The sequence below is a fragment of the Eulemur rufifrons genome, chromosome 27, assembly GCF_041146395.1.
Source record: "Eulemur rufifrons isolate Redbay chromosome 27, OSU_ERuf_1, whole genome shotgun sequence".
NCBI lineage: Eukaryota > Metazoa > Chordata > Mammalia > Primates > Lemuridae > Eulemur > Eulemur rufifrons.
This window is the reverse complement of record NC_091009.1, coordinates 21,789,514-21,813,193: the sequence shown is the minus strand read 5'-3', so window position 1 is coordinate 21,813,193 and position 23,680 is coordinate 21,789,514. Positions and strand designations below refer to the sequence as shown.

Here is a 23,680-nt window from a genome sequence, read left to right as displayed (position 1 = left end):
TAACTACTCTTACTGTGGCTCAGAATGTTGATTGTTATTTTAGAATTCCCAAGTTCTTCCACAATCATTCAGGCTATGGCAGTGTACCATGGAAGGAATTTAAATAGGAAATAAACTATGATCAATTCTTGTAAGCCATAGATTTATCCTACCACAGTCAGAAGTTGCTTTGATCATTGGCATGTTTTTCATATTTTTCGTCTGTGGTTGAGGAGGGGGATACAATTATTTCTTGAAGAGGACATTAAGTACCTAAAATTGGTAACTGCCACTTGGTAGTTGAGGAGGGTTGAGTTATGCACCCTTCCACTTCTTTTCAGGTAAGCTGCTTTCCCTTTGGTGGAAGGAGATTTATGCCAGATTACTGAGTGGGTTAATGAAGACAGAATCAAATCTTGTGTCCTTTAGAAGAGCCTGGCCATTTTCATTGAGGGCCTGAAGCTGGCATCCTTTTCCCAAGCAGTGCTAAGCATCTAATGCCACTACTCACCTGAGCTCAACTACTTAAAGCACTGCTTAGAAAATCACATACATTTTACAAGATACTTTCACATTTGCTCAAACCTTACACCTTTGTGACGTAGACGTTAGAATCTCCATTTTGTTGCCTGAGATTAAGACGCAGGTAGAATTTCTGACTTATAGGTCTGGGAAGACTTTGTTTAATAACATCCTGTGCCTCCCAACAACCTTTGAAAATGAAGATTATTCTCATCGAATTAAAAAGGTGCAGTAGGCTCAAAGAGTGGAAGTATTTGGCTCAAGAAGTAGCAGAGCTGAGTTTCAGCCTCAGCTTTGTGAATACAGAGCCCGTTCTCTTGCTCGTTTGTCTAGAAAAGTCTAGAAGCAGACTTTTCCAGAACAATTCTGATAGAACACATATTCAGATTATATTAAGTAGCTTTTCTGTGTTCTATGTGCAATGAAGATATTCTTAAGTCAGGATGATTGCATCTGACCTGTGTGTCCTTACATTGAATTTTCAAAAAATATGAAATGAGACTATAAATTTCAACTCCTAAAAATTGTAACTACTAACTTAATGCATAAGTGTGATTTGCTTAAATAAAGGTAAAGCCTTTTGAAGAATATGTTTTGGAAAACCGTGTTAAATCTAAAGATTTGTAAGGTTCTGGATACAAAAGTTTAGTATAATGTAGACATTAAAAGTGAAAGTGTCAGAATGCCTAGATTCCCCGGATGACTTTGGGCAAATTACCAATTCTCTGTGCCTCAGTTTCCTAATCAGTAAAATTGTATATAATAATAATACCTCTTGGAGCTGCCATGATTAAATTAGTTAATGGCTTAATACTTTACACTTATGATTTTGCGCTCCATAAAATGTTGGTTATTCTGTATAGAAATAATTACACAGATAATTTTAAATAAAATTTAAAATTGTTAGATAAATCTGTTCATCTAACATAATACAATAATTTCAGATCAAGTTCTGTCCTACAAAATTCTCACCAATCTCAATACCACTGACGCTTATTTTGCAAATGAGTTTAATCACTATAGATTTGTACATGTCATTCAATTGTTGATCTTGCAAGTGAACCATCCGCTGTTTTTGGTTTTCGTTTGCTTGGCTCATTAAGAATATCCAAAGAAAACAATTACTGCAATTTTATTTACAAATGGGTTGTGCTTCAGAAGTTCACATATAAATTGGTTGTTTGGAACTCAGAATACATTTCCTTATAAAAACAACATTGCAAATTGTGCCTTAAATTCAAGCCCAGAAAGCCAATTTAGCTCATAAGTATGTTAAAATGGCAGTTAAGTTTGATTCAACCATACGCAACCTCCATTCATAGCATTGTTTTCTCTGGAAAAATATATTTTAACAATGAGGTTGCCAGAAACTCATTTTTCTACCGCTCAACTGTCTTTCCAGTGCGTCCCACTCTTCCCTTCCCATTTTGTGGTACTGGGCAGGAATTGTCTGATGGTCTCAGGACAGGGATGTGGAGATACAGGTTCCTACCTGCTGAATTTCTAGAACAATGGCTGCTCCCAGTCTGAAAGGGAAAGTGATGCTTTTATGTTGGTTCTGATGCTGCAGACAAGGTCAGTTTTGTGTAATGTTGGTTGTATTTGTGTGTGTAAATTTGAGAGGGTTGTTTAATTGATATTTTAGAAAATCACAAGGAAACACACGGTCTCCAAGCTTCGTACATTTTTGCTGACTTGCAGATTGAGTTCCAGGCCACAAAATTCCCACCAGCCCTTGTCCTCTCCATTCAATGCCTGTGGCAGATGAATAAGATTAATATAGTTTGTTATTCCTCCTCCTTTAGGGCAGCTCAAGGATGACCAGAGGGTAACGTATAAAAACACTGTATTTGCCAAACCAAATGCTTGCTGCTTCAAATGCTTTATCTCATTTGATATTTAATAATCTTGTGTAGTGGGTCCTATTTTACCATTCAAGAAGAGGCCCAAAGAGGTCATTAAGTTTGTGACAAAACAAAACTGAGGGCTCCAGTCTTGATCCCCTCCTCCAAGCTCTTCGTATATTACCATATACCTCCCCAGAAGAGAGTAAAGGGATTCAGTCGCCTAATAGGCCAACTACCAGCCTGGGGGGTTCTTTTTAGAATCCCATTCTGGATCCAATGGAGGAAGTTTCCTTCTGTTAGGGCTTAGGACAACTCCATGCCTGGGGAAAATCTGCTTTATTTAGCTTTTGATGTAGTTGAGGATTTGGCATCCAGGTTCCCAGCAAAAATGACACTGTTGTAATAATAGGGAATTTCACTTCTCCCACTTTTGTTTGTCGCAATGCTCCTTTTACAAGAGGGTGAAAAAATGAGCACCTTTCTATGGTTACAGACTTTCTAGTGAAACATTGGGATATTTCTGAGTTTTAGATGTGAGCAGATCCACTTGGTGTTGAAATCACAGCTGTGTTATCTAACCGAGCATTTGCTGGCTGTGTGCCCACTCCCTCCTGCTGGGCCTTGGCTCCTTGGGCAGTCCACGTGAGGGTGTTGTTTGTCCTGGGTACCCTCTGCTTGTTTTAATGGTCACCTTCTTGGTCTTAGGCCAGCAGAGGGTCATGAGGGTGCCCCGGTGTTAGCCCACCATGCTTTGTTCCCTCTGCGCTGTACATTGGATGCCTACACAGTGGCATGTGGTCAATTTCCTTGAAACCATAAACATGTGGGGAAGGGAAGAAGTGCTCTTGCTCCGGTTTGTAAATAGGTGAGGTGTAGTGAGTGTGGAGACCATTTTCCCTCCCAAACAGCCAAGATTGAAACATATCCATGAGCTACCTCTAGGCTCTGCCCAGTTAGTTTCTTTGGAGCTTGAACATTCAACCTATGAGACAATCAGAGGCTCCCTAGATGTGAAAATACCAGATGTTCATGAATTTGCATATAACCTATTTTAATGGCGGGCCAAATAAATGGATGATACCCGTCATTCTTAAAATTTAAAACAAGTTCTTTTTGAGAGAAGTTACAGCAAATTCCACCTACCAATCTGTTGTTATGAAAACCAGAAGCCCAAATTAGCATCTGAAATCTTGTTCCAATATGCATAACATAATTAGATTACTCTCCCCCTTGAGGCTGTCATAAACTCATTTAAGAAGTGAATATGTTGGTTTGGAAGTGTCTTACATTGATTTCTTAAATCTGGCGTAGATTGTAGTCAATGAAGAGATAGATGTTCTTTTAAACCAAGTGCAGCCATTTTTTTTTTTAATGATCCTCATACAGAATTTTTTCTTGTTACTGCCGCAGAGGTGGTGGTTGCCTATTCAATTGTCACTTCCATTTTCTTTCTTGTCAACAGAATCCCCCTTTTGTTCAGATGTTGGACAGCAATTTGCTCAGGGAATACGGACCCCTCCCTGGGGAAGGAAGCATAATTAGCATAAGCCCATTGTGGTCATCTATTACCTTTTACCAGTGATTAGTTATAATGACCACCCTGCAGTAACTAATTTTGAGACCAGAAAAGAGGCATTTCCAAGACACTGAGCGATGCCAGATCAGAAAGATGAAAAGAGACTGAGTCCTTGATAACTTTGTTAAGCTTCTTGAACCAACTTTGGGCTTGCCATGTCAGAAAATTAAACATCATTGTTTAAAGCAATTTCCAGTAGGAAATTCTGTTACTTCACCCACAAGCTTCCTGATACAATTGCAAAGCCTGTTTTCAGATTTTTTTTCTGTTAGTTAACACCACTTTCTTTACACTTTCTTTGAATTTGGCTTGCTGCTGAGAAAGCAAGAGAACACTTTAAAACCCAGTTGCTTAATGACCTTCCTTTCTCCAGGTCTGTCATAAAAAGCAATTATGCTTAGTTTGATACAGGGCACCTATCTCAAACTTAATTTTAACTTATGAAATGGACTGAATTATACAGGGAAATATATGAAGAAAGTACGTAATTTTCTAATGCCTCTTGATTCAAATCTTTGAAGTGATTCATTATTCTGCCTATTGTGATTTTCCTAAACATCATATAATTTAAATTATAACCACCAAAAAACCCAAATCAAATGACTTTTGGAGTGTCCATAACTTCTGTTATAACAATATGGTTTAATGACCTAGGTTTTCGTCATCACTTTGAAGATGAAGAAATTGAGATCCTGAACTGGTTTTCTCTACATCCCACACTATGTCCTAAAACCTAGATTTCAGCTCCCCAGAATATTGCTTTTAAAAAAATAAAGCATGTAGCCAGTTAACGTAAATAATTATTTGCTCATTTTTTTTTTCTAGAAATGATCACTCATGGCATTGGAAAGAGTGATAAATTTGAACTGTATCAAGATCTTGAGTTCTGTGCAGATAAACTATCCCTCTCCTCTGCCCTGTCTTATGCCAGCTGAGAGAGATGTATGCGTGCACATGTTAATGAGATAGTCACGGAGACCAACACAGAGCACCAACACCCAGTGTTTCTGGTGGCAGAATCACAGAACCTTTCCAATTCCCTCCCCCAGCTAAAGCCCACACTAAAAGCCAGCCTATGTATGTCGTCCAGGGCTGCTTGTTTAGTAGCTCTGAAACATGGCAGTGTATGCCTTTTACAGAGTTTGGTCTTAAAAAAAAATTTTTTTTTTAATATCCTCAGAATATCTTGACAGAATTTTAAGATCTCCTCTTTTCTTCCCCCAGACTCCTTCCCTTTATACATACAACCTACTTGAGTTAGAATCAATTTATGAAAACTAGAGCAAAATCAGAGGATGAATATTGACCTTTCCAAATAATTCCTTAGCATTCCCTGCCCTATTATTTTAGAAACAATTAACGACTTGACAGAAGGACTGGATTTTGGAGAGAGGGTCACACCCCACTGCAGATCAAGTAGAAATGCAGATGAACCATCTGCAACGGCCATTGGAAAAGCAAAGTTATCTTTTAAGTGCATTTGTGTGTATACACACACACATAGTCAATACAGTTCTCAATGGAGAATTTGGAGAATGGAAAGAAATATTGTTTATAAGCCCACTCTAACTCAAAAAATTTTTGTTTTTATCTGCAGTAGAGATGTTGAGCACACATTTCTTCTCGTGTAACTTTTCATGACACTTTTCTCCATGGAGAAAAGGTACTCACCATGCAGCCTATTCAGACAGCTGTTTACCAGGGTTTCCTCTGCACGCTGTGTTTTGTTTATTGCTATCTTTTTTTTATGTTTGAAAAAGACAAACATTTTGGAGAAGTCTTGTTTTCCTGTTTTATATATTAAATTCGTGCTTTGACTGGCTTCTATTCTCCAAAATGAAATAAAAACAAATAAAGTTAATAAGTGAGGGAGCTGGTTAAGATTGGTCCCCTTAGGTACCATGTCCATCTCATGAGTAATTGATAAAGAACGTGCTGTGAATGGTGATGGGTCAGGAAGAGCTGAGCGATGGTCAGCGAGGGAAAAAAACAAAACAAAAAACAAGGTGGGAGGAAGGAATGCAAGGATGGGGTTGGAACCTTGATCCCAATAGTGATAGACCAACCCCAAACAAAGGGTCATGTGCTCTATTGTGGTTTCAGCTCGAGAACTGGAATTTTGGTTGCCTTGTGCAGGACTGCTAATTCCACTCTGAGGAGGGACCTTGGACCTCAATCTCTTAGCTTCTCCCTACGAAGGCCCTTATTTTACTGCTATGAGCTTTTGGAGGCCACTACATTGCTCTTCTCAGCATTTTACTCACTTCCACCTATTTTTCAGGCAGAGGCAAAAAGCCTCCACTTATTTAAAAAATCCAACTTTGAACTGAAAATCAGATGCATCCAACCCCAACTCTAATCTAATCAATAGCCTTGGCTTCTGCCACCACATGTTGGACCAGAGATGCTCTCCAGTACTGACTTGACTAGTCTGTGTTTCTCCCCCCTAGTCCTGCTTAACTTTCTAAAAGGAGTTTCTCTCTTACCCTCTTCACTCCGTCTTCATTCTGTTCCATCTCCCACAGGCTAGGAGACAATTAGGAGGAAAATCAAAGACGTAGATAATTCCCCACATGACTGAGAAAAGTGACTTTTAGTCAGCTAAAAATAGAATTTATTATTTCTGTCTTTGACCTCCAATGGCTTCCTCTTTTGATCTTCCTATTTCCATCAATTGTATCACTCCTCTGCTACTTTTCTTTTCTTTCTTTTTTTTTTTTTTTTTAAATAACCAAGACTGATGTTGAACCTCTGCTACTTTTCTGGGGGGAATTCCTCTGAATTACTTTTGATTTCATTCTTCCGTGCCCCCACTCCCAAACTGCTTTATAATTATATAATACCTTATTTAAATGGTCAAAGAGATATTTTGTATAAAAGCTTATGTCAGTGGCTACTACTGTTGCCAATATTCATTCTTCTTTATTGCTTATTTATTTATTTATTTTGTTTAACGGAACCCCAATTTTCAGCAGAGCACATTGCTGCATTTGTTAAAAATATCTTTCAGCCTCCTTTGCAGATAGGAGATAGGGTCATGTGATTAAGTTCTGACCGATAATATACAAGCAAAAATGTCATGTGGGACTTTTGGGAAATCTCCTTAAGGAGAGGTGACATGGCTTTCTGCTCCTTGTCATCTATTCTGGTTCTAAAATATGGACATAGTGGCTAGAATTCCTTGGACTGGGAGAAAGAGAGCTTCACCCTAGAGCAGAGAAATGGAAAGGGCATGAGTCCCAGGTGACTTTGTGTTGCCCTGGGCTAAAACTCTGGACTAAATTTCAATCTTCTAAGGTCCTCGAGGATGTGCCAATCTGGTGTTTCCTTCCAGCCCTGGTTGTGGAAGGTGACAGTAGTCATGGCAATGTCTGAGAGTGAACACGGGAAAGTTGCTTGAGGGCACCAACAGGTGCAATCCTGAGAACCTGGCCACCCTGGAGCTCTACGTGGAAACGCAGGCCAAGGAAAATGCCTGAGATCTGGAAGCCACCCTGGCCGTCCTGGAGCTGTACCGGTTCAACCCGCCCTTCTTTCAGACCACGGTCACTGCCCGGACCCCACTGAAGGTCCTCACCAACCTGCCCCACACCGATGTCCCCCTTTGCCAGTACATTGATCCACCAGGCACATCAAGAAGAGCGGCTGATCCAACAGATTTTGTACCTTGGGGACCTGCTGAAGACCTGTCACTTCTAGGCCTTCTGGCAAGCCGGGGATGAAAACGTGAACCTCTTGGAAGGTACAGCTGGCTTTGAGGACTCTGTCCAAAAATATATCTGCCATGGGTACCACTTACCAGCACATCAGCCTCTGGCTGCTGGCTGGGGTGGCTGGTGATCTGACCGACAGCCTGCTGAAGGCGCAGAGGAATGAATACGGCTGGAGCACCGGTGAGTCTGGGCAAATCTTCATCTGTGTCCTGGAAGAGAGCATTAAAGTCCAAGAACATCGTGGAGAAGATTGATTTTGACAGAGTGTCCAGCATCATGGCCTCCTCCCAGTGACTGCCGGTGTTTAATAAAGATTTTTTGACTTACAAAGTTTTTCTATCCTGTTTGAAGACTATTTTGTTTTATTTTAAGAAGCCAAAAGTGAACCTGAAAACGAGAATCGTCACGTGATTGCAGTAGTCCCCTGTGAGCGCCACTCTTCTGACGAGAAAGCCAGTGGCAGGGAAGGCAGGTTTCATAGAGAAGGTGGACTCTGGTATTTTCTGTGTACCCCATTTTCCCCTCCCCAAGAAATTCCTCTCAGTTTATTCCCTGAAGCCTGGAGGGTAGAACCATCCAGGAATTGGCTCTTGTGTCAGCAGGGAGTGGCCCGGCTATCACGGCTGCCTGAGTGTGACATTCGGGCCCTGCTGCTCTGCGGGTCTCTGCTTTGCTCCCTGTGTTTTCCCTTTGCTCAGCCTGGACCCGTGACTCATCTGTTCCTGACCAGCCTGGCTTCTTTCTGTGCATCCCAAGTACGGCTTTGACTGTCTACCAAAAAAAAAAAAAAAAAAAACAAAGTGACAAAAGGCAGAGCTTCTTTTTCTAATTATAAAATATACCCACTGTAGGCAAATTAGAAAATATTTTTAAAAATACAAAAGTAAAAGAACTCACCCATCATTCTGACACTTAGTCATGACTCAAAAACCTGTTTCATCCCTTCATTCTACATATTGACATTTCAAATATCATGAAAGTTCCTTTTGTTTTTTATTGTGGAAGTAATGAATGTTCACCAGAGAGGATTTGGGAAATATAGAAAAATAAGCAACAAAACAAGTAATCTCATCGTCTATCATTAAGAGATGGCCTGATCTTTCCCTCCACTCGCCCCTCCTCTTGCTCCAGTTGACTAAATGGCGTTTCCATCCACTCTGTGTTTTAAGTCGGGAATCTGGGAGACATCATTGGCTTCTCTCTCTGCCTTGTACGCTGCATATAATCAATCTCCAAGGACTGTTGATTCTACCCTCTAAAAATCTCTTTACTCTGTTTACTTCTCTCCTTGCCCATGGATACCACCCTCTTCCAAGCCACCTCAATTGCTCTCTGCACCAGCTTCGTAATGGGTTTTCCTGCACCCCTTGGCTTGCTGCCATCTTGCATGACACCTCCACGCCCCAGCCTCAACCAGCCCCATCCTCTCTTTCTCCTCCTCTTCTGCTTCCTTCCCCTCTCTGGTGCAATACTGGCTTATACTTAGTCCAAGATCAATGTATCCCTGGTGGCAGTTACTTGAGTTGCAGACAAGCTACCTACATTCCAGTCTATCAAGCACAGCAGGTATCATTATTTGTGTTACTCCTTCCCTATTCATCATGCATTGCCTTAAAGTTTTATTGTTTATCCTATCATGTCCACTGTCCTTAAATAGAACATACCCTAAAATTCTTTGTAGACTTGGTAATCCCTAGCACAATGCCCTGAGTAAAGAAAGTTTTAATAAGTAGTTATAGATCAATCTATAGATGAATGATTGATTTAAAAAACTGAACTATAATTGCTCAAAGTCTCAATATAGATTTTTTTCCAATTGAAAAATCAAGAATTTAGTTGTGGTCTTTTAGATTTTTGTAAAAAGAAGAAAACTCCAGAGTTAAACCCGTTTCATTTTTAAAGCTGCAGTAGCCGTGATCACCTCTCAAAGCATTATATTTCACTAAACTTTAGGGTTAGGGAATATTTCAACAAACATTCACTCCAACCAAATTACATGGTTTATGCTTTCCTAATCCACCCATTCCTATTCCTGCTTCCCAACTATTTTCACCATTCTTTGGACTCCTTCCTGATCCCAAGTCCTAATTCCAACACCCGGTACATAAGCCTCACTTTTTTTTGTAGTTTTCTCTGACCGCTTCCTGGGATGATGTGGTGACCTCTCTTTGGTTACGACTTCCAACACAACATTATGACAGATGCTATTAATATAATACTATGTATATTCCTTCCTTCTCATCTGAATTTGAAGACTCTTTGGGGGTAATAGGGTGTCCTATATTTTTTTATACTCCCAGTTCAAGTGCAAGGCTCCACCTATAAATACTTATGGATGATTAGTACCTGGATTAAAGTTGCCTTCTCTGTTTTACCAGGACAGAAGAAGGGTGAGACGTTGACATAGATGTACTGACTTCTCAACCTCAGTCCCAGCCGGTGGTAAGAGCTACCTTTCTGGGTTTTTGTTAAGGCCAAACCAAATATATCTTAATAAACAACCAAATCTTTTCTTACAGCTGTTTCAACTGATGGATTGGGAGGACATCTCACAGAAAATTCTCACATGATTAATCTCTGTCCCAGAATCCATGGAGCTATTCTCCTTATCCAAGGGAATGGCACACAGAAAACCATTTCCCTCCCACTCATTCGGTAACTATTTATTTGCCATTTAGTACAACTATTTAACAATTGTCACTTTTTCTTTGAGATAAATGAAGGTGGTATATAGCTCAAGGATCTCATCACAGAAAGGTCAAGAAATTGAAGCCCAGGAGGTTTGCATGTACTTTATCTTTTCTCCTTTAATAAGATTACCTTATATGACTCTACAAGTACGGTAGGACCTAATGTATCCATTACTCATAAATTTGGAATTTGTGAAAATGTCTTATATACCCTAGATGGATTACCACCTGATTTTGCATTACGTAGGAAGAATAGGTTTTCCAAATGAATTAAAAAAGGTAAGATCTTAGAAGAAATGTTCAACCTACTTAATTTTTAGAGTTTTTTTTTTTTTTATTTTTTAACATCCTTCTTTAAATTTGTTTTCTCCTTTCATCTATGGTACTTTATAAAAATACCATTTATAAAGGAATTTTCTCTCTGCTTCAAACCTACCCTTCTATACTTGCTTTGTGAAAGAAGCCATATTTCTGCTTTGCAGTTTGGCTCGTGGGGCATTGGAAAACTAGAAGAAGGGACTAGCTTCTTCCTGTCGGAATCACCCTTAGTCCCACTTCTCCAGAGAGTTTATTTCAGTAGCAGCATCTGGATTTAGTTTGAAATTTTCCCAACCATCATCAGCTTCATTGCAGTCCATTTCAAAACCAGTAACAGCGAGGTCCTTTTTTTTTTTTTTTTCCACTTTTTAAAAATTTTCACCTCTTCCTTTTGTTCCTTTGGTTTTAAGACCATTGTAACTGCTCATTGAATCCTTTGAGTTCGTTTTTTGCCTTTTAAGTTCTTCAATACCTCATTAGCAATTCTTTCTATCAAATTTACTGTTTAAATAGCTGGTACCATTTCTGTCTCTTGGACTGTGACTGATACAGATTATGTGGGTTGTCTTACGTATTTGGAGGTAATAAAAATATCTTCAATAAATCCTTCAATTCATATTTTTCACCTTTTCAAATTTCTACTAAATGTGTCAGAATTAGCGATGTGTCCTAGAAACCATTATTTCCTTCTCTATAATAACCTGCTTCTTAGGTTTGATGCTAATACTGTATACTTCAGGACTTAAAAAAAAAATCCCTAAATATCTCCATTTCCAGCAAGTGAAAACTGATATCGTTCTTTGTTGTCCTGTCCCCCTAGACCCCAGAAAGAAGGGCTGATTTAAAATGATAATATTCAAGTCAGCCCCACTCTTGTGACATTTCCAAATCGCAGAAGAGAGCAACACAGGACACTAAGAATCTTCACTCCCAGGAAGCCCATGAGACTGGGGCTTTCTTACTCCTGCCAAAGGAAGGAGTAGGCCCAGGGGGGCAACGGAATTGATTTAAATATTCCTTTCAACATTGCTCAGCATGAGCACGAATGGATTTTAGGGATAGAGGCTTTGGCTCGAAGTTGGCTATTCTGAGGTCAAAGGAAAATTTCTCCCTTGAGAGCTTCTGTGCTCAGAGGTGGTACTTGTTGCTCTTACTCATTTGATAGCCACCTCTGCTTCTCTATCAGATTGTCCCCCTGCATTGTAGTATAGCCATCATTAATTCATTCATTAGTTTAATAGAATTGACCAAATGAGGGTTTAATGGAATTTACTAAGTGAGGTTTACAGGTGAGTTGGGGGGGAAGAAAATACGATATTTATGAAGTGTCTTCTCTGTGATACAAGAGCTGGGGGCTTTCTTGACTATAATTCTGTGAAGTATCTATTTTTTGTCTCTGTTTTGCAGATGATGGAACTGAAGCTCGTTGAGCTGATTAACATAAAATTATCCCTCCAGTCAATGGTAGACGTGTTTTTAAAAATACAGCCCTGTTCTTTAAATACCCAGTTCTGTGCACTGTATCATACTTATGCATATTGACAGGGGAAAGAATGGGATCTAATAATTTGTGAAGGTTCTTTCAGCTAGAAAATTCTTTGGAATACTGAAGAAAACAATGGGCTTTGTCCTAAAGATCCATAATCTAATGGTTCATTCATTTTTCTAAAGAGATTTTATTTTTTAGATTTTATATTTTTAGTTTTAGATTTACAGAAAAATTGAGAAGCTAATACAAAGAATTACCACATACCCCACAGCCAGTTTCCCCTATTACGAACATCTTACATTAATATGGTACATTTGTCAAAATTAATGAACCACTATTGGTACATTTTTATTAACTAAAATTTATAGTTGACTGAGATTTCCTTAGATTTTACCTAATGTCCTTTTTCTGTTACAGTGTCCCATGTTGGGTACCATAGTACGTGTAGTTGTCACGGTTCCTCAGGCTCCTCTTGGCAGTGATAGTTTCTCAGACTTTCCTTGTTTTTGATGACTTTGACAGTTTGATAGTTTTGAGGAGTGTCGGTCAGGTATTTTGTAAGACGCCTCTGTATTGGAATTTGTCTGATGTTTTTCTCATGATTAGACTGGATTTATGGACTGGGGAAGAAGACCACAGAGGTAAAGTGCTGTTTTCATCACGTCATACCAAGGGTATAGACTGCTAACATGATCTATGACTGTTGATGTTGACCTTGATCACCTAGCGAAGGTGGCATTTGTCAGGTTTCTCCATTGCGAAGTGACTACTCGGACCCCTTTCTGCAGTTTGCTTTTTGGAAGGGACTCACTATGTGCAGTCCATGCTTAAGGAGTGGGGAGTTTTGTTCTTGCTCCTTGACTGGGAGTATCTAAATAAATTATTTTGAATTCTTCTGCATAGGAGATTTGTCTCTTCTTCCCCATTGTTAATTTATCCAATCATTTATTTATATTAGTATGGACTCATGGGTGTTTCTTTCATACTTTAGATGTTAATCCAATAGCATTTTATTTTTTGCTCAAGTGATTCCAGCTTTGGACATTTGGACATTGGGGAGCTCTTTCATTTGGCTCCTGTGTCCCTTTAATAAACCCCTATCAATGTGTGGGGGGTTTTTTTGTTTGTTTTTTACTTACTGGAACTATAAGTTGCTCCAGGCTCATCTTATGTATTTTCTGCCCCTATTCCAGACTCAGCCATTTCTCTGAGGAGCCTTGGTGTCTTTTATTAAATCATGGTATTAGAAACCAAGATCTGGGTGCTACATGTGCTTGTTGCTATTGGGGTGTTGTTTATTTAGGCCCTCTCAGCTGACAAAGCAAAGAAATATATGTGCGTACACTGTGTGTATGTGTATATATGTGTATATATATTAATATTTCTACATGTAACACATCCGTATCTATGCTAAGTTAAACATGAGTTCATACAAATGTCCTCAACTCCCACCCATTACCACATGGATGATTCTGGCTTCCTCCCCTTGCTCATCTGGAACCTCCCACTCCAAGAGGGGAAAACCTGGTTCCCACCATCCGCCATTTGTTTACTTCCGGTATACATATACAGCAATATCAGAATAGTTAACTCATACCCCCTTGGGAAATAATTGTGTCAACTAGAGTACAGTTTTCATGTGCTTTTGACAATTTTATCATATTTTTAGACAGTTACAAAAATATTTTTTTCTTATGGTATGTCAGGATAGTAACTTGGAAGTTGAGGGGTATCTTATGAGGCATGCAAAAGATTTTAAAGTCAAACAACTAACATCAAATATTTTTACCATAACCGGTCTAGGAAAAACTGAGGAGTGATATTCTTTATTAAGATATCACAGGGCAATAAAATGCTGATGTTTTTGTTCAAGACTGCTGTAAAAAGTTTTTTTAGTTTATCATCTATTAGTAAACCATTAATATGTCTTAAATATGTTCCAAGTTTTCTCTTTCTCTCTTTCTTTCTTTTTTTTAAAGATAGGGTCTCACTCTGTTGCCCAGGCAGGAGTGCAGTGGTGCAATCATAGCAACCTCAAACTCCTGGACTGAAGCAATCCTCCCACCTCAGCCTCCCGAGTACCTGGGACTATAGGTGTGCACCACCATGTCTGGCTAGTGACAGGGTCTCACTATGTTGCCCAGGCTGGTCTCAAACTCCTGGCCTTAAGCAATCCTTCCACCTCAACCTCCCAAACTGCTGGGATTACAGGCATGAGCCATCATGCCTGGCCCCCAAGTTTTCTCTTTAAATTTGCTAAGCTTATCATTATTCAGTGTACTAGATTGAAAGTTTGCTTTTGGAATTTCAGAAGTTCGATCAACTGGATTCATCATCCAATAAAGTACAACTAAGAAAGAATGGAAAATTTCTTTGCCATTTTGCCTGTAATTCTATACTTTTGTACAAGTTGCAATGGGAAAAAAAAATTGTGCTTTAGGAAAAGCATCACGGTACTGAATCTCCTTATCCAATATTTAAACTCTGAGGAACAGTTCGGTCTGTCAACTGCTCTTTAAGGGCTTCAGAGATGGAAAGAGTGACTTACTTTCCACTGTGCAGCATCAGACTGACAGCACTGAATTTTTCTTTGCCTGTGGACACATTTCCTTGTACTCACAAAGAGCAAAAAATAGGCTTGGAGCTTTTTAAATTCCCTCTGAAGGTTCTTCCCTCTCTTTTCTGCTTCCATTTTGCTGAAGGAGCAAAGATGAATGTGAATGCTTATTAAATAATCACTTGTTACAAATAGCTGATTAGGATTTGGGCTATGTCAACAATTATTGCTTGCCAGGCTCTTGGCAGAGTTCTGATCACATTAAGTTTTGGGTAATCAATTTATTTTAATACAAAACATATTGGACGATCGAGATTTTATGCCTTTTTATTTCCTTTAAACAGCCTTCTGAAGCAAATGCTTGTTATTTTGAAATGCAGCCAAACCCTGGCCACCACAGGAGTCTGCTGTTAAGATAGAGCTCTTAATACATTAGATATTTTCTTGGCTTAGGCAGAAACACTTAGAAAATTGGGCATAAACATGATGTTTCTGATTTTCTTTCCTACTTTCTGATTATTTGAATTTCATCAGGATACTAACAGTAACCTTCTAATTGGTGAAACTCTTTCTATAATAAAACCTTCCTCTTCCTGATTTATTTTGCCTACATTTTAGGTAAAGAAAAGATACCCTAGAATTCAATATTCAAATCCAGTAAGAAACAGCAACCGTGGGGTGTGGGGAAAAGCCCGGAGAAAGGAAACAGGGGCAGGGTTCTGGGAAGATGTCAAACAAATTGACAACCAGCAATACGGTGAAGTAGAAGGGTCATTAATCTGAGGAGGTTGAGCATAGAAGTTGTTTAGGGCCCTACATAGACACGGGACTATAACAAAGCCATGTTCTGAAGGTCACATAAGGATAATGTCAACAAGCCAAATATTTTGAGATCTATGGGGTAGCAGAAGAAAGGTAAGAATTTCAGGTGAGCACCTATGCATGAGAATAAGAACCACCCAAGGTCTGAGCAGAGGCGACAAACCCAAATACCTGCAGGGAGTAGGCCGGTAACCCACATGCAGGGATGCTATTGATAACATTTAACAACTGACGTGGCACCAATACTTCCCAATCAGAAATGGGTGCAGTAGGTTCCCTGTGCCACCAGCATTTCTCCTTTATTTGCTGGATGTTAGGGACATCTGGACGATGCTCAGGGGTGGGTCTAGGACAGATGGGAAAGCAGAGATGCAGTTGGAAGGCACAGGATAATGCGGGTTTACCAAGCAATATAAAGTATTCCAATATTTTAACAACCTGTTTGCTAAACTGATGTCTACTAGTGGGTTATCAGCCCTTTCCACATGGGTGAAATGTGCTCTTTGAAGACACAATCACCTGTGGTGTAGACTACGGCAAGCCTGAGCAACCTGCACTCCCGGGGAGTTGCAGTGCAATGGATTTTTGTGTCCATTAGAAATATCATTTTTAAAAACTATTCTTTAACCTCGTGTGGATGAAACAAAGCACATCTGCAGGATGATCACAAGAATTTGTCAACACATGAGATGTCATACCCAAGTAGCTAATGCATTATAACACCAACGCCTCGGGTGAAAAACCTGAGTTGCTTTTGACCTCTTCATTCTTTCTTTTCTCCATTTCTTCACTTATTTATTCAACACTACTGAAGGCTACTTTTGTTCTTTACATTTCACCACTTATTTCCCAATATCTCCATTTCCAATCAATTTTTCTCAGATGAGTACCTGACCCTAACTTTTCTGCACTTTGATATCACACAGTAATTCTCAAAAATCATTGCTGTTTTGTTTGACCATCCACTGACAAAGTATTTTTGAAATTCTGGTTGACACCATCTTACTCAGTCCTTAGAGAAGTTGATTGAATGGTCTTCTCTCTTTTTTGTTTTTTTACCCTCTCTCCTCTTGCTGCTGTAGTGGTTTCCTTGGCATCTCACATTAGGGCTGTTTGGTGTTACTGTATACACAACAGTTTTTGTCCATGGTTCCTGATTCATAACTCTCATAGCTCTTGTTACAGTCTTTTGTTATAATGTTGGGTGTGTTAGGCCTCAGGAACAGGCCTCAGAAAACAGAATCCCTATGACCTTCTCCTGTCTTCTTTCACCTGCCCAAAGTGGGACTCTGATCTGATTGTGGGTCACAAGACCCTCATTCCAAAGAGGGTCCTGCTCCATATCCTGGGGGAAGGAATGCTACACAGAGAGGCCAGGAGGAACCTGAATATATAGGCCTTTCTGGGTTTAGATCATGCACTTTTTGTCCAATCACATTTTTACATGGTGTCAATCATACCTACATAATGAAGCCTTAAAAAACAAAACAACAACAACAAAAAAAAAACCAAGAGGACAGGATTCAGAGAGGTTCCAGGTAGCTGAACACATTGAAATTCCTGGAGGGTGGCGCCCCCAGGGAGGGTATGGAAGCTCCACACCCCTTCCCCATACCTCACCCTACACATCTCTTCATCTGTATCCTTTGTAATATTCTTTATAATAAATAAATAAATGCAAATAAATATTGCCCTGAGTTCTGTGAGCAAATGAATCGAACCCAAAGAGGGGGTCTTGGGAACACGAACTTGAAGCCAGTCAATCAGAAGTTCCGGAGGCCCAGACTTGCAGCTGGTGTCTGGGGGTGTCGGGGGAAGTAAGAGGAGGGGAAGAGCTCTCAACCCTTGGGATCTGACATTATCTTCAGGTCGATAGTGCCACAAATGAATTAGAGGATGCCCAGCTGGTGTCCGTGGCTTGGTGGGAAGAAGCCCTCACATTTGGTCATAGATGTCTTTTTCTGTGTTGGTGATGGTTGTGTCCATGTGGAGTTTAGAGCAAAGCATGGTTTGGGAGTTTTCCTCCAAACAGGCTGTATCAGTCAGGATTCTCCAGAGAATCAGAACCAACAGGACACAGATAGATAGATATAGACATATAAGAGAAGGTTTATTATGGGAACTGGCTCACATAATCACGGAAGCTGAGAACCCCCACAATACGCCATCTGCAAGCTGCAGACCCAGGAGAGCTGGTGGTGTGATTTGGTCTGAGTCTGAGGGGCTGAGCACCAGGTGGGCGGATGGCAATTCCCAGTCTGGGGCTGAAGGCTTGAGAATCAGGAGCTGGGAAGTCCTGCAGGAGAAGATGGGTGGAACAGCTCTTCTTCTGCCTTTTTGTTCTATTCAGGCCTCATAGATTGGATGAGGCCCACCCATATCTTTAGTCAGTCTAGTGATTCAAATGTTAATATCTTCAGGAAACTTCCCCATGGACACACCCAGGAATAATGTTTCGCCACCTATCTGGGCATCCCGTAGCTCTGTCAAGTCGGCACATAAAATTAACCATCACAAGGACCTCATTCTTGTTCTATGTTTCAACTTCCTTATTGTGCTACCCTGGACCATGTCATCTCCTCAGTCCCTCCATGCCCTACCCCTCTTCCCTTCATAGCTTTTGGTCCAAATCCACTTTTCCCTGCTCAGCCCCCTCTGCAGTCTCAGGCCTCCCACATCACCAGGAAAACTTGCACCAACCCAGCTCATCAAGCCCCACAGCTTTTTCTGAGCTGCGACTACTGAGATCACACTTCATCCTGTACCCGCTGGCCTTGGCTGGAACGTGATGTTAACAAGTTTCCTCCAGGGTCAGGTGCAACGTGCAACGCCAACTCCAGGAATGGAAGGAGGCTGCTCGACAAAGAGGAGCATCAGACCCACTCAGCAAACGGAATCGGGGGAAAGATAAAAGGAGAGAAGGGCAAGGTACTTTTAATTTTAACTTTTAAAAGGAAAGGATTTTCTATTTTAGACTTCTAAGAGGCTGTGAATAGTGGTGAGTTCTCAAAGCAGCGCTGCAGGCCGGACCATGGAGACTCGCCTGGTTGAAAGGCTGGGAAAATGATGCCTCGGAGTCCATTCAGGTTGCTTTCTCCTCAATGGACTGCCAAACCGGTGCCACACTGAGCAGAGAGGACACTGGGTGAGTTTAGACATGAGCAGGTGCAGCTCCTCAGTGTCTCTTGCTCAGAGACCACGGTTAATGCTGTTTAGGGGGAAATGGGAGCGTGACAGGACCTCTGACCTGGTCCTGCTGCTTCTAAAGGATTAGAGTAAAAAAGAGGCCATGTTTTCATGGACCCACCTACTGCCATATGGGGACATAATTATGTACCAAATGTTATGTGTTGAATTTTGCCTCTTCTCCCTTCCAAGAAAAGATATATTGAAGTATTAAATTAAAATTTAAAATTTAAAATTCAGTTCCTTAGACACATTAGCTAGCTGTCAAGTGCTCAATAGTCACAGTGGCTGGTAGTTACTGTATTGGACAGCACAGACACAGAACATGTGCGTCATCACAGAATGTTCTACTGCACAGCGCCGTTCCAGAGAATGAGGTATTCTACTCAGCTGAGAGTTCTGGTTAACAGAGAAATGCTACATATCCTTAAAAAAAAGAAAAAAGAAAAAAAGAAATGCAAACAAAAAGAATCTGATGCAGTTAATCCTGAAACTGTACTTTAATAATTCTGAAGGGATGTTATAATCTTAAATAGTTTAGTTGTGGAAGTACGACTTTCGACACTCACTGTACTGGCCGATGGAGAGTTGGGGTGATTGAATGCTAAATAAATCAGCATTTGCTGTCTCAACTATGGCCCGAATGCAAAACCTAACCAAGTCTGGGGAATAATTTAGCACCGTTTAAAGTCATTAGGATCATTAGATCTGACTGGAGCAAAGCAAAACAAACAACCCTCCCAGCCTGATTTGGAACCGGTTCTACCGCCTTCTAAGTCAAAGCTAAATCAGCTGAGTTTAAATGTATTACAAGTGTTTTTCTTTGTTTGGTTCTGTTTATTCTCACATCTATGTTTTTTTTTCAGTGTCTATGTCATTGTTTTCTGTACCCTAATTGCTCACTGTCTCAGAGCCATTGGACTTTTAAGGATGGGATAGTCTAGGATGTCTCTGTGCCTCTAATCTGGAATTCAGCTGAACAGCATCTATAGGATGGTCCCCATCCTTCATGGGAACGTGATCAGCACCTGAGCCTACCTCGTAGCAGTTTGACATCACTACTACCATTTTTCTTGCCCCATTATTTTCATAATGGAATTTTTACATTCTTTCCAAAGCTTTGGGTCAGAGTGACATTTAGTTTGTCCCTCTGACCTCTAGCTGCAATTTTCTTTGTCTGGCCTACAGACAAGGAGACTAAATTTCCCTTTTTTATTGTGGTTAGAGGGCTTACCAAGGGACAGTGGTAGGAATGTAGCTCTGAATTCTCAAATTATGGATAACTAAGTAATACTTTACAGACAGAGGGGACTCCAAAAATATTCTTAACTCACTGGTTGGCTTAAAGAAATTAACACACAATTTTTTTTCTATATTTCTATATGACCCAGATCCAAGTAATAATGAAGTTCAGGCCTCCAGTCAAATTCAAAGTGTCTCCCCCTCTCCTAGCTTTTGAATCCTGGAATGAGGAGGGAGCATGGTGGCTTTGGTTCCATGTCCCCACCTCGTTCTACTCCTGCAACCCCAGCTCTCTAGCCCAGGCTTCTGACTCCTTCAGAATTGGGAAAAAGGAATTACGGAAATGCACATTATTCAGAGATTGGTATCTTCACAATATGTCCTAGTGTTCAAAAGGCAAACCCAAATCTTTCCCTTGGGATACATTTTGTGGGTTTCTAGGAAACTCCCCACTGGGAACTTACAGTGACTAGTCCTGTGATGTGGGAGGTGGCTGGCCACTCAACAACACAAACTCCTGGTCCCTAGGCGTCTGGCTGTCAACCCCACAAGACTCTCTCTGGTAAGCCTCTTAAGTAAGGTCTCTTTGAAGATGGCTCCAGCCTGGCTCCCACAAAACCCACAAGATCCATGGTTGCTGGGAACCTCTCCTCCATCCTTGTCTGTGTGAAAGTGTGGCTCACTCCCAGAACCACCCACTCTCTGTGGATGCTGCTCCTTAGCGTGGCTGAGCCATGGCTATATAGCCTCTAGATTTTTCAGTGGAATCAGACACTAGTCCATGCCTGAGCAGATGCCTGAGCCCCTTACTAGATTTCAAAGTGTGGGGATAAAACACCCCTCATCTTCCCCTTTGTGGGAGAGACAGGATAAGGGGTGGATGCAGAGCATAAGAGAAATTCTTGCTCTTGATCTTTTCAACTCCAAACCTGTTGCACCCTCAAGATGGGTGACAAGCTATGGATTGACAAATAGGTTTCTGCGTGCCCTCTTTGCAAGTCATGTGGGAATACTTGGGATCTATTATTCTGTTGTCAGCCTATGGAAAGATCAAACAGAGATAGAATGAGCCATATCTGAGCATCCCTTTACAAAGCTTTAAAATGTAAAGACATGAGTTGGGGTTGTCAGGACGTCCTCCAGTTCTCCCCTCCTCCCACCGCTGCCTCCTGCTGGGCTCAGAGCCTTCATGTGGCTCTTCCTCCACTTCAGGTCTTAGCTTAGATGTAGGAGAGAGCCTGTATCTGCTTGGTTCGCTGCGGCCTAGGACGGAATCTGTACTAGGCTCATGCTCAGAAATGGTAGAGGACATTGCAGTGTAGTTTAGTGCGCAGGTCCTGGAGCCACACCGCCCGGGTGTGAACATCTGTTGCTTACTAGCTGTGTGCTCTCAGGAAAGTTTTTAAACCTCTTTGTGCCTCAGTTTCCTCAGTTGTAAAATTGGGACAACAATAGCACCAAATATTAATTGTTGGATAAATTAATATAAATAAAGGCTTTAGAGGAGTGCATGGCATATAGTAAGTGCTTTAAAAGTGTTTGCTATTATTACAAACTGCATGCGTGAAGCATTGTCTATGTAGTAGGTGAAGTGTTTTTAGGGAATATTCAATTAACAGAGTTTTGTTTTTTTTTTCACCGCTAACCAGGGAAAACTGGTACAGTGTGTTTCAGGAAATACGAGTCATCTGCAATGCCCTGGAGCTGAGAGATGTCCCCTTGTTTCTGCATTGCACACGTCCGGGCAGAGAACATTTGCAATAGCAACCTGGCTTAGTGTTTCAAGCACAGGCTTTGGAGGCAGACAGACCAAGATCAACTCTTGCCTCTTTCAGTTATAAATTTGGTGATATTAGAAAATTATTCTGTTTCTCTAAGGCTCAGCTTCTTTGTCCAGGCATGCCTCATTTGATTGCACTTTGCAGATATCGTGATTTTAAAAATTGAAGGTTTGTGGCAACCCTTCGTTGAGCAAGTCTGTTGGCACTCCTTTTCCAGCAGCACATGCTCACTCTGCGTCTCTGTGTCACATTTTAGTAATTCTCACAATATTTCAAACGTTTTCATTAGCATTACATGTTATGGTGATCTTTGATCAGTGATATTTGATGTTACTATTGTCATTGTCCTGGTGCACCATGAACTGCACGCATATAAGACAATGTACTTAATAGATGTTGTGTGTGTTCTGACTACTCTTCGGGCCGGATGTTCCCCCATCTCTCTCCCTCTCCTCAGGCCTCCCTATTGCCTGAGACACAACAATATTGAAATTAGGCCAATTGATAACCCCACGGTGGCTTCTAAGCATCAAATGAAAGGAAGACTCACATGCCTCTCATTTTAAATCAAAAGCTAGAAATGATAAAGCATAATGAGAAAAGCATGTTGAAAGCTGAGATAAACCAAAAGCTAGGTCTTTTGCATCAAACAATTAGCCAAGTTATGAATGCAAAGGAAAAGTTATTGAAGGAAATTAAAAGTGCTACCCCAGTGAGCACACTAATGATAAGATAGCAAACGGCCTTATTGCTGATAGGGAGAAAGTATTAGTGATCTCGATAGATCAAGTTAGCCACAGCATTTCCTTATTAAGCCAAAGCTTAATCCAGAGCAAGGCCCTAACTCTTGAATTCTGTGAAGGCTGAGAGAGGTGAGGAAGCTGCAGAAGAAAAGCTGGAAGCTAGCAGAGGTGGGTTCACAAGATTTAAGGAAAGAAGCCATCTCCATAACATAAAAGTGCAAGGTGAAGCAGCAAGTGCTGATGGGGAGGCTGCAGCAAGTCATCCAGAAGATCTAGCTAAGGTCACTGATGAAGGCGGCTACACTGAACAACAGATCTTCAGTGGAGATGAGACAGCCTGATAGTGGAAGAAGATGCCATCTAGGACTTTCATAGCTAAAGAGGAGAGAAGTCATGGCTTCAGAGCTTCAAAGAACAGGCTGACTCTCTTGGTAGGGGCTAATGCAGCTGGTGACTTTAAGTTGAAGCCAATGCTCATTGATCATATGAAAAATCCTAGGGTCCTTAATAATTATGCTAAATCTACTCTGCCTGTGCTCTAGAAATGGAACATTTCTGGATGACAGAACATCTGTTTACAGCGTGGTATATTGAATATTGTAAGCCCACTGTTGAGATATACTTCTCAGAAAAAAAGATTCCTTTCAAAATATTACTGGTCATTGACAATGCCTCTGGTCACCCAAGAACTTTGATGGAGATGTACAAGGAGATGAATGTTGTCATGCCTGCTAACAAAGCATCCATTCTGCAGCCCATGGATCAAGGAGTAACTTAGACGTTCAAGTCTCATTATTTAAGAAATACATTTTGCAAGTCTATTGTTGCCATAAATAGTGATTCCTCTGATGAATCTGAGCAGTTAATGGAAAATCTTCTAGAAAGGATTCACCATTTTAGATGCCATCAAGAACGTTAATGATTCATGGGAGGAAGTCAAAGTATTAATATTAACAGGAGTTTGGAAAAGTTGATTACAAACTCATGGATGACTTTGAGGAGTTCAAGACTCCAGTGGAGGTAGTACCTGCAAATGTGGTGGAAGTAGTATGAGAACTAGAATTAGAAGTGGAGCCAGAAGATGGCACTGAATTGCTGAATCTCATGATAAAATTTGTATGGATGAGGAGTTGCTTCTTAGGATGAGCAAAGAAAGTGGTTTCTTGAGGTGGAATCTACTCCTGGTGGAAATGTCGTGAATATTGTTGAAATGAC

General features: G+C 40.6%; 1 pseudogene; it reads left to right on the top strand.

Annotated features, from left to right (window-relative positions):
- The first annotated feature begins 296 nt into the window (after window positions 1–296).
- Window positions 297–7,931, top strand: LOC138375698 (eukaryotic translation initiation factor 3 subunit K pseudogene; annotated as a pseudogene).
- The last annotated feature ends 15,749 nt before the right edge of the window (window positions 7,932–23,680 follow it).